Genomic DNA, 12474 nt, shown 5'->3' with positions numbered 1-12474 from the left:
AGGGTCCCTGGGAATTGTAGTCCAAGGGTCCCTGGGAATTGTAGTCCACTGCAGCTCAGAGGAAATTCTGCTAATGTCTGTAGGTCCCTGTTTAACAGTGGCTGCAAAGCTCTTCTTAGTGTCTGTAAGTCCCAGTGTAATAATTATAGGGGATAACTCAGGAGACTCTTTGCGTGGAACAAGACAACTACAGGACACAGTTTTATAAGTGGTAAAGTCTATATTAATACACGGTGATTCATACAGGTGCAGAGAGAAACTCAAGACCACAACACGGTATAAATATTAAACGCAGCTTAGTAGTCTATAGGAAACTTCAGAGGAAAATGTAATCACACAGAAAGTCTATGAAGCACAATTATTCTTGAGGATACTTGACATGAATAAGTCCTTGTTTTAGTCCAAACACAGATAGATATGCTTATAAGGCAGTTCAAATAATATCTTAGCTCCACCAGGGAGGCCTCGGTAAAAGTTTCAGATTTTTGCAGAGCAGCAACAGCTTACATGTCCAGCAAATGCAGATGGAAGTAAACATGAGCAGCAGATGAAGGAGGATTACTGGAAACTGGTGTATGCAGCAGGAACTCAGAGCAGAGTAGCAGGATCACCACACAGGTTTACAGGAGAAGGTATATAGCCAGGGAGTCACCAGAGTCAGGAGCTGGATGCAAGGCAGAATAATCTAGCACAGACTGAAGGCAGAGGTGGAGTTTTATAGCAGGAAGACACAGTGCACATGAGACCAAAGACGCGATCTTGGAAAAGGGCAGCAATGCACAAAAGATAAAAAATGTTCAGAGTCCTGACACCCAGTATACCAGTAGGTGCCCTGCCAGTTCCCAGTGCAGATGTTACATAGGTATCAGTACTATCATCGCCATCATATTTTCATAAGTGCCCTGTGGTTGTTAGAGGCAGATGATGGTTGAATAGTTCAGTCTTCATCTGCCAGCAAAAAGGTGGGCTCATGAAAGTCATGGAGTCGGCATATGATGTACCTGTACATTATATGTTAGTAAGGGTTTAATTGGATGTCTGAGGACTGTTCTGTAGGGTTGAGCGAAACGGGTCGATCATTTTCAAAAGTCGCCGACTTTTGGCTAAGTCGGCGTCTCATGAAACCCGATCCGACCCCTGTGCTTGTCGGCCATGCGGTACGCGACTTTCGCGCCAAAGTCGCGTTTCAATGACGCGAAAAGCGCCATTTCTCAGCCAATGAAGGTGAACGCAGAGTGTGGGCAGCGTGATGACATAGATCCTGGTCCCCACCATCTTAGAGATGGGCATTGCAGTGATTGGCTTGCTGTCTGCGGCGTCACAGGGGCTATAAAGGGGCGTTCCCGCCGACCGCCATCTTACTGCTGCTGATCTGAGCTTAGGGAGAGGTTGCTGCCGCTTCGTCAGAAGCAGGGAGAGCGTTAGGCAGGGTCCACTAACCACCAAACCGCTTGTGCTGTAGCGATTTCCACTGTCCAACACCACCTTCGGTGTGCAGGAACAGTGGAAGCTATTTTTTTTTTTTCCTCAGCGTTGTAGCTCATTGGGCTGCCCTAGAAGGCTCCGTGATAGCTGTATTGCTGTGTGTACGCCACTGTGCAAACCAACTGCTTTTTTCAAAGCACATATCCTCTTGTTCCTTTCTGCACAGCTATCTTTTTTGTTTGTCCACACTTTTTATTTAATTTGTGCATCAGTCCACTCCTATTGCTGCCTGCCATACCTGGCTTAGATTACTGCAGGGAGATAGTAATTGTAGGACAGTCCCTGTTTTTTTTTTTTTTTTGTGGGAGATTAAGATTGGCATTTCTGCTACAGTGCCATCCCTGTGTGTGCCATCTCTCACTGAGTGGGCCATAGAAAGCCTATTTATTTTTTCCGTGATTTGTGTTCTAAATTCTACCTCAACACAAAAACACTACATCAATCAGTGGTAGAAAAATATTGGCCTCAGTCAGGGCTTGTGTGCCACTGCTGTGTGTGCTATCTCTCATTCAGTGGGCTATAGAAAGCCTATTTATTTATTTATTTTTTTTCTTATTATTTGGTTTCTAAAGTCTCCCTGAAAAAAAAAAAAAAAAAAAAAAACAGTGGGAGAGTAATATTGCCCTTTCAGCTTGTGTGCCAGTCTTGACTCCTGGGTGTGCCACCTCTCTCTCATTCAGTGGGCCATAGAAAGTCTATTTATTTTTTTGGTTTTTTTAATATTATTTGGTTTCTAAAGTCTCCCTGAAAATAAAAAAAAAAAAACTTAAAAAAACAGTGGGAGAGTAATATTGCCCTTTCAGCTTGTGTGCCAGTCTTGACTCCTGGGTGTGCCACCTCTCTCATTCAGTGGGCCATAGAAAGCCTATTTATTTTTTTTTTTAAATATTATTGGGTTTCTAAAGTCTCCCTTAAAAAACAAAAAATACATAAAAAAACAGTGGGAGAGTAATATTGCCCTTTCAGCTTGTGTGCCAGTCTTGACTCCTGGGTGTGCCACCTCTCTCATTCAGTGGGCCATAGAAAGCATTTTTTTTTTCCTTGATTTGTGTTCTAAAATCTACCTCAACACAAAAACACTACATCAATCAGTGGTAGAAAAATATTGGCCTCAGTCAGGGCTTGTGTGCCACTGCTGTGTGTGCTATCTCTCATTCAGTGGGCTATAGAAAGCCTATTTATTTATTTATTTTTTTTCTTATTATTTGGTTTCTAAAGTCTCCCTGAAAAAAAAAAAAAAAAAAAAAAAACAGTGGGAGAGTAATATTGCCCTTTCAGCTTGTGTGCCAGTCTTGACTCCTGGGTGTGCCACCTCTCTCTCATTCAGTGGGCCATAGAAAGCCTATTTATTTTTTTGGGTTTTTTAATATTATTTGGTTTCTAAAGTCTCCCTGAAAATAATAAAAAAAAAACTTAAAAAAACAGTGGGAGAGTAATATTGCCCTTTCAGCTTGTGTGCCAGTCTTGACTCCTGGGTGTGCCACCTCTCTCATTCAGTGGGCCATAGAAAGCCTATTTATTTTTTTTTTAAATATTATTGGGTTTCTAAAGTCTCCCTTAAAAAACAAAAAATACATAAAAAAACAGTGGGAGAGTAATATTGCCCTTTCAGCTTGTGTGCCAGTCTTGACTCCTGGGTGTGCCACCTCTCTCATTCAGTGGGCCATAGAAAGCCTATTTATTTTTTTTTTTAAATATTATTGGGATTCTAAAGTCTCCCTTAAAAAACAAAAAATACATAAAAAAACAGTGGGAGAGTAATATTGCCCTTTCAGCTTGTGTGCCAGTCTTGACTCCTGGGTGTGCCACCTCTCTCATTCAGTGGGCCATAGAAAGCATTTTTTTTTTTTCCTTGATTTGTGTTCTAAAATCTACCTCAACACAAAAACACTACATCAATCAGTGGTAGAAAAATATTGGCCTCAGTCAGGGCTTGTGTGCCACTGCTGTGTGTGCTATCTCTCATTCAGTGGGCTATAGAAAGCCTATTTATTTATTTATTTTTTTTCTTATTATTTGGTTTCTAAAGTCTCCCTGAAAAAAAAAAAAAAAAAAAAAAAACAACAGTGGGAGAGTAATATTGCCCTTTCAGCTTGTGTGCCAGTCTTGACTCCTGGGTGTGCCACCTCTCTCTCATTCAGTGGGCCATAGAAAGCCTATTTATTTTTTTGGTTTTTTTAATATTATTTGGTTTCTAAAGTCTCCCTGAAAATAAAAAAAAAAAACTTAAAAAAACAGTGGGAGAGTAATATTGCCCTTTCAGCTTGTGTGCCAGTCTTGACTCCTGGGTGTGCCACCTCTCTCATTCAGTGGGCCATAGAAAGCCTATTTTTTTTTTTTTTTAAATATTATTGGGTTTCTAAAGTCTCCCTTAAAAAACAAAAAATACATAAAAAAACAGTGGGAGAGTAATATTGCCCTTTCAGCTTGTGTGCCAGTCTTGACTCCTGGGTGTGCCACCTCTCTCATTCAGTGGGCCATAGAAAGCATTTTTTTTTTTCCTTGATTTGTGTTCTAAAATCTACCTCAACACAAAAACACTACATCAATCAGTGGTAGAAAAATATTGGCCTCAGTCAGGGCTTGTGTGCCACTGCTGTGTGTGCTATCTCTCATTCAGTGGGCTATAGAAAGCCTATTTATTTATTTATTTTTTTCTTATTATTTGGTTTCTAAAGTCTCCCTGAAAAAAAAAAAAAAAAAAAAAAAACAGTGGGAGAGTAATATTGCCCTTTCAGCTTGTGTGCCAGTCTTGACTCCTGGGTGTGCCACCTCTCTCTCATTCAGTGGGCCATAGAAAGCCTATTTATTTTTTTTGGTTTTTTTAATATTATTTGGTTTCTAAAGTCTCCCTGAAAATAATAAAAAAAAAACTTAAAAAAACAGTGGGAGAGTAATATTGCCCTTTCAGCTTGTGTGCCAGTCTTGACTCCTGGGTGTGCCACCTCTCTCATTCAGTGGGCCATAGAAAGCCTATTTATTTTTTTTTTTAAATATTATTGGGTTTCTAAAGTCTCCCTTAAAAAACAAAAAATACATAAAAAAACAGTGGGAGAGTAATATTGCCCTTTCAGCTTGTGTGCCAGTCTTGACTCCTGGGTGTGCCACCTCTCTCATTCAGTGGGCCATAGAAAGCCTATTTATTTTATTTTTTTAAATATTATTGGGATTCTAAAGTCTCCCTTAAAAAACAAAAAATACATAAAAAAACAGTGGGAGAGTAATATTGCCCTTTCAGCTTGTGTGCCAGTCTTGACTCCTGGGTGTGCCACCTCTCTCATTCAGTGGGCCATAGAAAGCATTTTTTTTTTTCCTTGATTTGTGTTCTAAAATCTACCTCAACACAAAAACACTACATCAATCAGTGGGAGAAAAATATTGGCCTCAGTCAGGGCTTGTGTGCCACTGCTGTGTGTGCTATCTCTCATTCAGTGGGCTATAGAAAGCCTATTTATTTTTTTTCTTATTATTTGGTTTCTAAAGTCTCCCTGAAAAAAAAAAAAAAAAAACAGTGGGAGAGTAATATTGCCCTTTCAGCTTGTGTGCCAGTCTTGACTCCTGGGTGTGCCACCTCTCTCTCATTCAGTGGGCCATAGAAAGCCTATTTATTTTTTTGGTTTTTTTAATATTATTTGGTTTCTAAAGTCTCCCTGAAAATAATTAAAAAAAAACTTAAAAAAACAGTGGGAGAGTAATATTGCCCTTTCAGCTTGTGTGCCAGTCTTGACTCCTGGGTGTGCCACCTCTCTCATTCAGTGGGCCATAGAAAGCATTTTTTTTTTTTCCTTGATTTGTGTTCTAAAATCTACCTCAACACAAAAACACTACATCAATCAGTGGGAGAAAAATATTGGCCTCAGTCAGGGCTTGTGTGCCACTGCTGTGTGTGCTATCTCTCATTCAGTGGGCTATAGAAAGCCTATTTATTTATTTATTTTTTTTCTTATTATTTGGTTTCTAAAGTCTCCCTGAAAAAAAAAAAAAAAAAAAAAAAAAACAGTGGGAGAGTAATATTGCCCTTTCAGCTTGTGTGCCAGTCTTGACTCCTGGGTGTGCCACCTCTCTCTCATTCAGTGGGCCATAGAAAGCCTATTAATTTTTTTGGTTTTTTTAATATTATTTGGTTTCTAAAGTCTCCCTGAAAATAAAAAAAAAAAAACTTAAAAAACAGTGGGAGAGTAATATTGCCCTTTCAGCTTGTGTGCCAGTCTTGACTCCTGGGTGTGCCACCTCTCTCATTCAGTGGGCCATAGAAAGGCTATTTATTTTTTTGTTTTTTTTAATATTATTTGGTTTCTAAAGTCTCCCTGAAAAAAAAAAAAAATAAATTAGGTGGGAGATTAATATTGACATTAGTGCTTGAGTGACAGTCCTGCGTGTGTGTCATCTCTGTGATTTTGTGCCACAGAAAACAGAGTGTGTAACATTGTGCCTGATTTTCCTTGTGGTCTCACCAACCTGTTAAGGGATATTGAAATCATACTGAAGTTATAGCTCACCGTGTAAGTTGTTTGACAGCAACAAATAAAGTTACTTTGGTTAAGATTTTAAAACAATGAGGAAGTCTGGTGCAAGAGGTCGTCGTGGGCGTTCATTGTCAGCTGGTAATGATGGTAGTGGTAGTGGAGCATCAGGTGGTCGTGGGGATAAAAATATTCCACCTAAGTCTGGAGCTGTGGAGCCAGTTTCGTCGTCAGGCTACACAAGGCCTCGAACGCTCTCTTTTCTGGGAGTAGGAAAACCGCTTTTAAAGGCGGAGCAGCAACAGCAAGTTTTGGCTTACATTGCAGACTCAGCCTCTAGCTCTTTTGCCTCCTCTTCCGAAACTGGTAAATGTAAAAGCAGCGCGTCGCTTGTGGATGTTCACGGTCAGGGACAAGTCGCTTCCTTGTCCTCCTCAGCAAAAACTACAACAAGAGAGAAGGATGCAGCAGGCGACACAACGGGTCACTCCATGGAGCTCTTTACACATACCGTCCCTGGCTTAGAAAGTGAAACATTTAACAGGCCATGCCCATTACAAGTATATTCTGACATGGAGTGCACTGATGCACAGCCACAGCCAGAGTACTATGCTGCTCCTTTGACTCAGACCACCACATTGCCCTCTCAGGGTACAGATCCACAATCAGACCCTGATGAGACTATGTTGCCCCGCCACGAACGCTATACCACCGACCGACACAGTGACACAGACGAAGTTGCACACGAGCTCGAAGAGGAGGTAATAGATGACCCAGTTATTGACCCCGATTGGCAGCCATTGGGGGAACAGGGTGCAGGCGGCAGTAGTTCAGAAGCGGAGGTGGAGGAGGGGCCGCAGCAGGCATCAACATCGCAACAGGTTCCATCTGCCGGGCCCGTATCTGGCCCAAAACGCGTGTCAAAGCCAAAACCTGTTGGAGGACAGCGTGGCCATCCGGTTAAAGCTCAGTCTGCAATCCCTGAAAAGGGATCCGAGTCTAGGAAGAGTGCAGTCTGGCATTTTTTTAAACAACATCCAACTGATCAGCGCAAAGTCATCTGTCAAAAATGTTCAACTAGCTTAAGCAGAGGTCAGAATCTGAAAAGTCTAAATACTAGTTGCATGCATAGACACTTAACCACCATGCATTTTCAAGCCTGGACTAACTACCAAACGTCCCTTAAGGTTGTAGCACCCTCGGCCAATGAAGCTAGTCAGCAACGCAACATCCCTTCCGTCACTGTAAGGCCACCATTTTCCGCACCACCGGCAGTATCTGTGCAGGTTTCTTTGCCAGCCAAAAGCAGTCAGGGTCAGGGAACCACCAGCTTTGTAGGAGGAAATATTACATCTAGGGCACCGGCGGAAACAATACCGTCTCCAACCGTCTCTCAGTCTGCCATGTACACCGGCACACCCGAAAGTTCCACGATCTCCAGCTCTCCAGTCCAGCTCACCCTACATGAGACTCTGGTTAGAAAAAGGAAGTACTTATCCTCGCATCCGCGTACACAGGGTTTTAACGCCCACATAGCTAGACTAATCTCGTTAGAGATGATGCCCTACCGGTTAGTTGAAAGCGAAGCTTTCAAAGCCCTGATGGAGTACGCTGAACCACGATACGAGCTACCCAGTCGACACTTTTTTTCCAGAAAAGCCATCCCAGCCCTGCACCAGCATGTTAAACAGCGCATCGTCCATGCACTCAGGCAATCTGTGAGTACAAAGGTGCACCTGACTACAGATGCATGGACCAGTAGGCATGGCCAGGGACGTTATGTGTCCATCACGGCACACTGGGTGAATGTGGTGGATGCAGGGTCCACAGGCGACATCAATTTAGGGACAGTTGTGCCTAGCCCACGGTCTAGGAAACAGTTGGCTGTAGGCGTTCGCACCCCCTCCTCCTCCTCCTCCTCGTCCTCCTGCAGAAGCTACAGCTCTTCCACAGAACGCAGTCTGCCAACCACTCCATCGGCAGATGACACTGTTGCACACCAGTTGTCCCATTATGGGCCAGCTACTGCCAAGCGTCAGCAGGCTGTATTGGCTATGAAGTGTTTGGGCGACAACAGACACACCGCGGAAGTTCTGTCCGAGTTCTTGCAACAAGAAACGCAGTCGTGGCTGGGCACAGTAGATCTTGAGGCAGGCAAGGTAGTGAGTGATAACGGAAGGAATTTCATGGCTGCCATCTCCCTTTCCCAACTGAAACACATTCCTTGCCTGGCTCACACCTTAAACCTGGTGGTGCAGTGCTTATTGAAAACTTATCCTGGGTTCTCCGACCTGCTCCTCAAAGTGCGTGCACTTTGCTCACATATCCGACGTTCGCCTGTACACGCCAGCCGTATGCAGACCTATCAGCGGTCTTTGAACCTTCCCCAGCATCGCCTCATCATAGACGTTGCAACAAGGTGGAACTCAACACTGCACATGCTTCAGAGACTGTGCGAACAGAGGCGTGCTGTTATTTATTTGTGGGAGGATACACGGGCAGGCAGTAGGATGGCAGACATGGAGTTGTCAGGTGTGCAGTGGTCTAAGATACAAGACATGTGTCAAGTCCTTCAGTGTTTTGAGGAATGCACACGGCTGGTTAGTGCAGACAACGCCGTAATAAGCATGAGCATCCCCCTAATGCGTCTGCTGATGCAAAGTTTGACGCACATAAAGGAGCAGGCGTCTGCACCAGAGGAAGAGGAAAGCCTTGATGACAGTCAGCCATTGTCTGGTCAGGGCAGTGTACAGGACGAGGTAGCGGGCGAAGAGGAGGTGGAGGACGAGGAGGATGATGGGGATGAGTATATTTTTAATGCCGAACCTTTCCCGGGGGCACAGGAAATTGGCTGCGTGTCACGGCCGGGTTCTGGTTTTTTGAGGGACACAAGTGACGTAGATTTGCCTGCAACTGCCCCTCAACCAATCACAACCGGAGATTTGACAACTGGAACTTTGGCCCACATGGCGGATTATGCCTTACGTATCCTAAAAAGGGACACACGCATTACGAAAATGATGAACGATGACGATTACTGGTTGGCCTGCCTCCTTGATCCACGCTATAAAGGCAAATTGCAAAATATTATGCCACATGAGAACTTGGAACTAATATTAGCAACCAAACAATCAACTCTTGTTGACCGTTTGCTTCAGGCATTCCCAGCACACAGCGCACGTGATCGTTCTCACACGAGCTCCAGGGGGCAGCAGACTAGGAGTGTTAGGGGTGCACACATCAGAAGTGGCGTTGGACAGAGGGGTTTTCTGACCAGGTTGTGGAGTGATTTTGCTATGACCGCAGACAGGACAGGTACTGCTGCATCAATTGAAAGTGACAGGAGACAACATTTGTCCAGTATGGTTACTAACTATTTTTCATCCCTTATCGATGTTCTCCCTCAACCGTCATTCCCATTTGATTACTGGGCCTCCAAATTAGACGCCTGGCCAGAATTGGCAGAATATGCATTGCAGGAGCTTGCTTGCCCGGCAGCAAGTGTCCTATCAGAAAGAGTATTCAGTGCTGCAGGTTCAATTAACCGAAAAAAGGACTCGTCTGGCTACCCAAAATGTTGACGATCTAACATTCATTAAAATGAACCACAACTGGATTTCGAAATCTTTTGCCCCACCTTGCCCGGCCGACACCTAGCTTTCCTATGAAAAGCTCTTGCCTGTGAATTACTTTTCTAATGTCTAATTTGCTGCAGCTGATTGTACAGCATACGACATGTTTACACCTCCCTAAATGGCAAAACTCCCCACACGGGGCCGTGGTATCGCGACTTGGCGCAAGCACCCGTGAGACTGCTGTTTGTCTGAAGAGGTGGGTGTGCTCGCTTTTGGTTGACGGCATTGCTACTGGGTCCCTCATAGTACAATGTAGTGTCTCTGGCGGTGGTGGTGCGCACCCAACGTCAGACACACCGTTGTAACATGAGGGGCCCTGGGGCGGTCCCGCCGGCCTCAAGAGAGTTCCCCCCTACCCCAGCTCAAAATGTGCTCTACCACGTGCAAAATTATGTCGCACAGCTCCACCAATCTTTAGTCTATTCGCTGACATCATTCAATGTCTGGCACTGACAATACAAATTTGTAGACATCTATGATGCAACTTAAAGTAGTCTGTGTCTGTGTCCTATATTGGCACCATTAAATAGTTACTGCCAAATTACTATGTCAGAAACTCAGTAGATGAGCCCACCCCTGTACCTAAGTATGCCACCTTTTTTTTTGTTTTGGTTGTTTTGCGAGACATTAACATCTATTTATATTTTGGGAGTACTGGGACAGACACTCCTTGCACTACTCCTCCACTCACCACCAAGCTGCCTGTGTATCCATGTAACCGCTGTAAAGCTGCCATGAGCCTATTGTTTGTTATTTTAGGCCTTTGATAGCCTGTCTGCGGTCCCTACTTTAAATACTCCTCCACTCACCACCAAGCTGCCTGTGTATCCATGTAACCGCTGTAAAGCTGCCATGAGCCTATTGTTTGTTATTTTAGGCCTTTGATAGCCTGTCTGCGGTCCCTACTTTAAATACTCCTCCACTCACCACCAAGCTGCCTGTGTATCCATGTAACCGCTGTAAAGCTGCCATGAGCCTATTGTTTGTTATTTTAGGCCTTTGATAGCCTGTCTGCGGTCCCTACTTTAAATACTCCTCCACTCACCACCAAGCTGCCTGTGTATCCATGTAACTGCTGTAAAGCTGCCATGAGCCTATTGTTTGTTATTTTAGGCCTTTGATAGCCTGTCTGCGGTCCCTACTTTAAATACTCCTCCACTCACCACCAAGCTGCCTGTGTATCCATGTAACCGCTGTAAAGCTGCCATGAGCCTATTGTTTGTTATTTTAGGCCTTTGATAGCCTGTCTGCGGTCCCTCCTTCCACTAGGCCTCCACTGACCAGACCACTGCTGCCCGTGTACCCCTGGAACCAATTTTAAAGTGCCTACAACCAGCCCATTTTATTGTGTTAGGCCTTCGAAGCCTGTCTGCGGTCCCTCCTTCCACTAGGCCTCCACTGACCAGACCACTGCTGCCCGTGTACCCCTGGAACCAATTTTAAAGTGCCTACAGCCAGCCCATTTTATTGTGTTAGGCCTTCGAAGCCTGTCTGCGGTCCCTCCTTCCACTAGGCCTCCACTCACCTGACCACTGCTGCCCGTGTACCCCTGGAACCAATAATAAAGTGCCTACAGCCAGCCCATTTTATTATGTTAGGCCTTTGAAGCCTGTCTGCGGTCCCTCCTTCCACTAGGCCTCCACTGACCAGACCACTGCTGCCCGTGTACCCCTGGAACCAATAATAAAGTGCCTACCGCCAGCCCATTTTATTATGTTAGGCCTTCGAAGCCTGTCTAAGGTCCCTCCTTCCACTAGGCCTCCACTCACCTGACCACTGCTGCCCGTGTACCCCTGGAACCAATAATAAAGTGCCTAGAGCCTATTTTTTTATTTAATTTAATATTAATAAAGCCAGGATGAACTACGATATACCACGCTATGAGCTACCCAGTTGACAATTCTTTTGCGAGAAAAGCCATCCCACCCCTCCACCTGCATGTTAAAGACCGCATTGTCCTTGCATTCTGTCAATTTGTCAGTCCAAAGGTATACCTGACAACAGACACATGGACCTGTAGGCCTGGCCACGGAAGGTTACGTGTCCTTTGTGGCTAAATGGGTTAATGTATTGGATGCATGGTCCACACAGGGGACAGCCTGCAAAGTCTGTCTGCAGTCCCTAGTTCAAGTTGTCCTCAACTGAATAAAGCTGAGCTTCTACCTTCTGGCTCTGCTGTTTTTAAAAAAATTGGCTGTTCCGTCCTTCTAAAGGTGTCTGCCCCTGCCTGGTGTTGTCCTCAACTGAATAAAGCTGAGCTTCAACCTTCAGTTCCAAACATACAACAGAAAACTGGTACAATACAAAAAGTGGCCTCCAGCTACAAAAACTTTCTCCTACAAGTAGTTAACTGACAGTTTTTTTTCCAGTGAAAACACAGATATGGCATCCAACGAGTGTTGTCCTGTCTCGTCTTCTTTATATTATTGCCAAGAAGCTGCAACTGAATAAAGCTGAGCTTCAACCTTCAGTTCCAAATTACCATTTTTAAAAAAGCAATTGGCTGTTCCGGCCTACTAAAGGTGTCTGTCTGCCCCTGCCTGGTGTTGTCCTCAACTGAATAAAGCTGAGCTTCAACCTTCTGTTCCAAATTACCATTTTTAAAAATGCAATTGGCTGTTCCGGCCTACTAAAGGTGTCTGTCTGCCCCTGCCTGGTGTTGTCCTCAACTGAATAAAGCTGAGCCTCAACCTTCTGTTCCAAATTACCATTTTTAAAAATGCAATTGGCTGTTCCGGCCTACTAAAGGTGTCTGTCTGCCCCTGCCTGGTGTTGTCCTCAACTGAATAAAGCTGAGCTTCAACCTTCAGTTCCAAATTACCATTTTTAAAAATGCCATTGGCTGTTCCGGCCTACTAAAGGTGAATGTCTGCCCCTGCCTGGTGTTGTCC

This window comes from Ranitomeya variabilis, chromosome 6, assembly GCF_051348905.1.
Source record: "Ranitomeya variabilis isolate aRanVar5 chromosome 6, aRanVar5.hap1, whole genome shotgun sequence".
NCBI lineage: Eukaryota > Metazoa > Chordata > Amphibia > Anura > Dendrobatidae > Ranitomeya > Ranitomeya variabilis.
Note: the sequence above shows the minus strand (reverse complement) of the source record.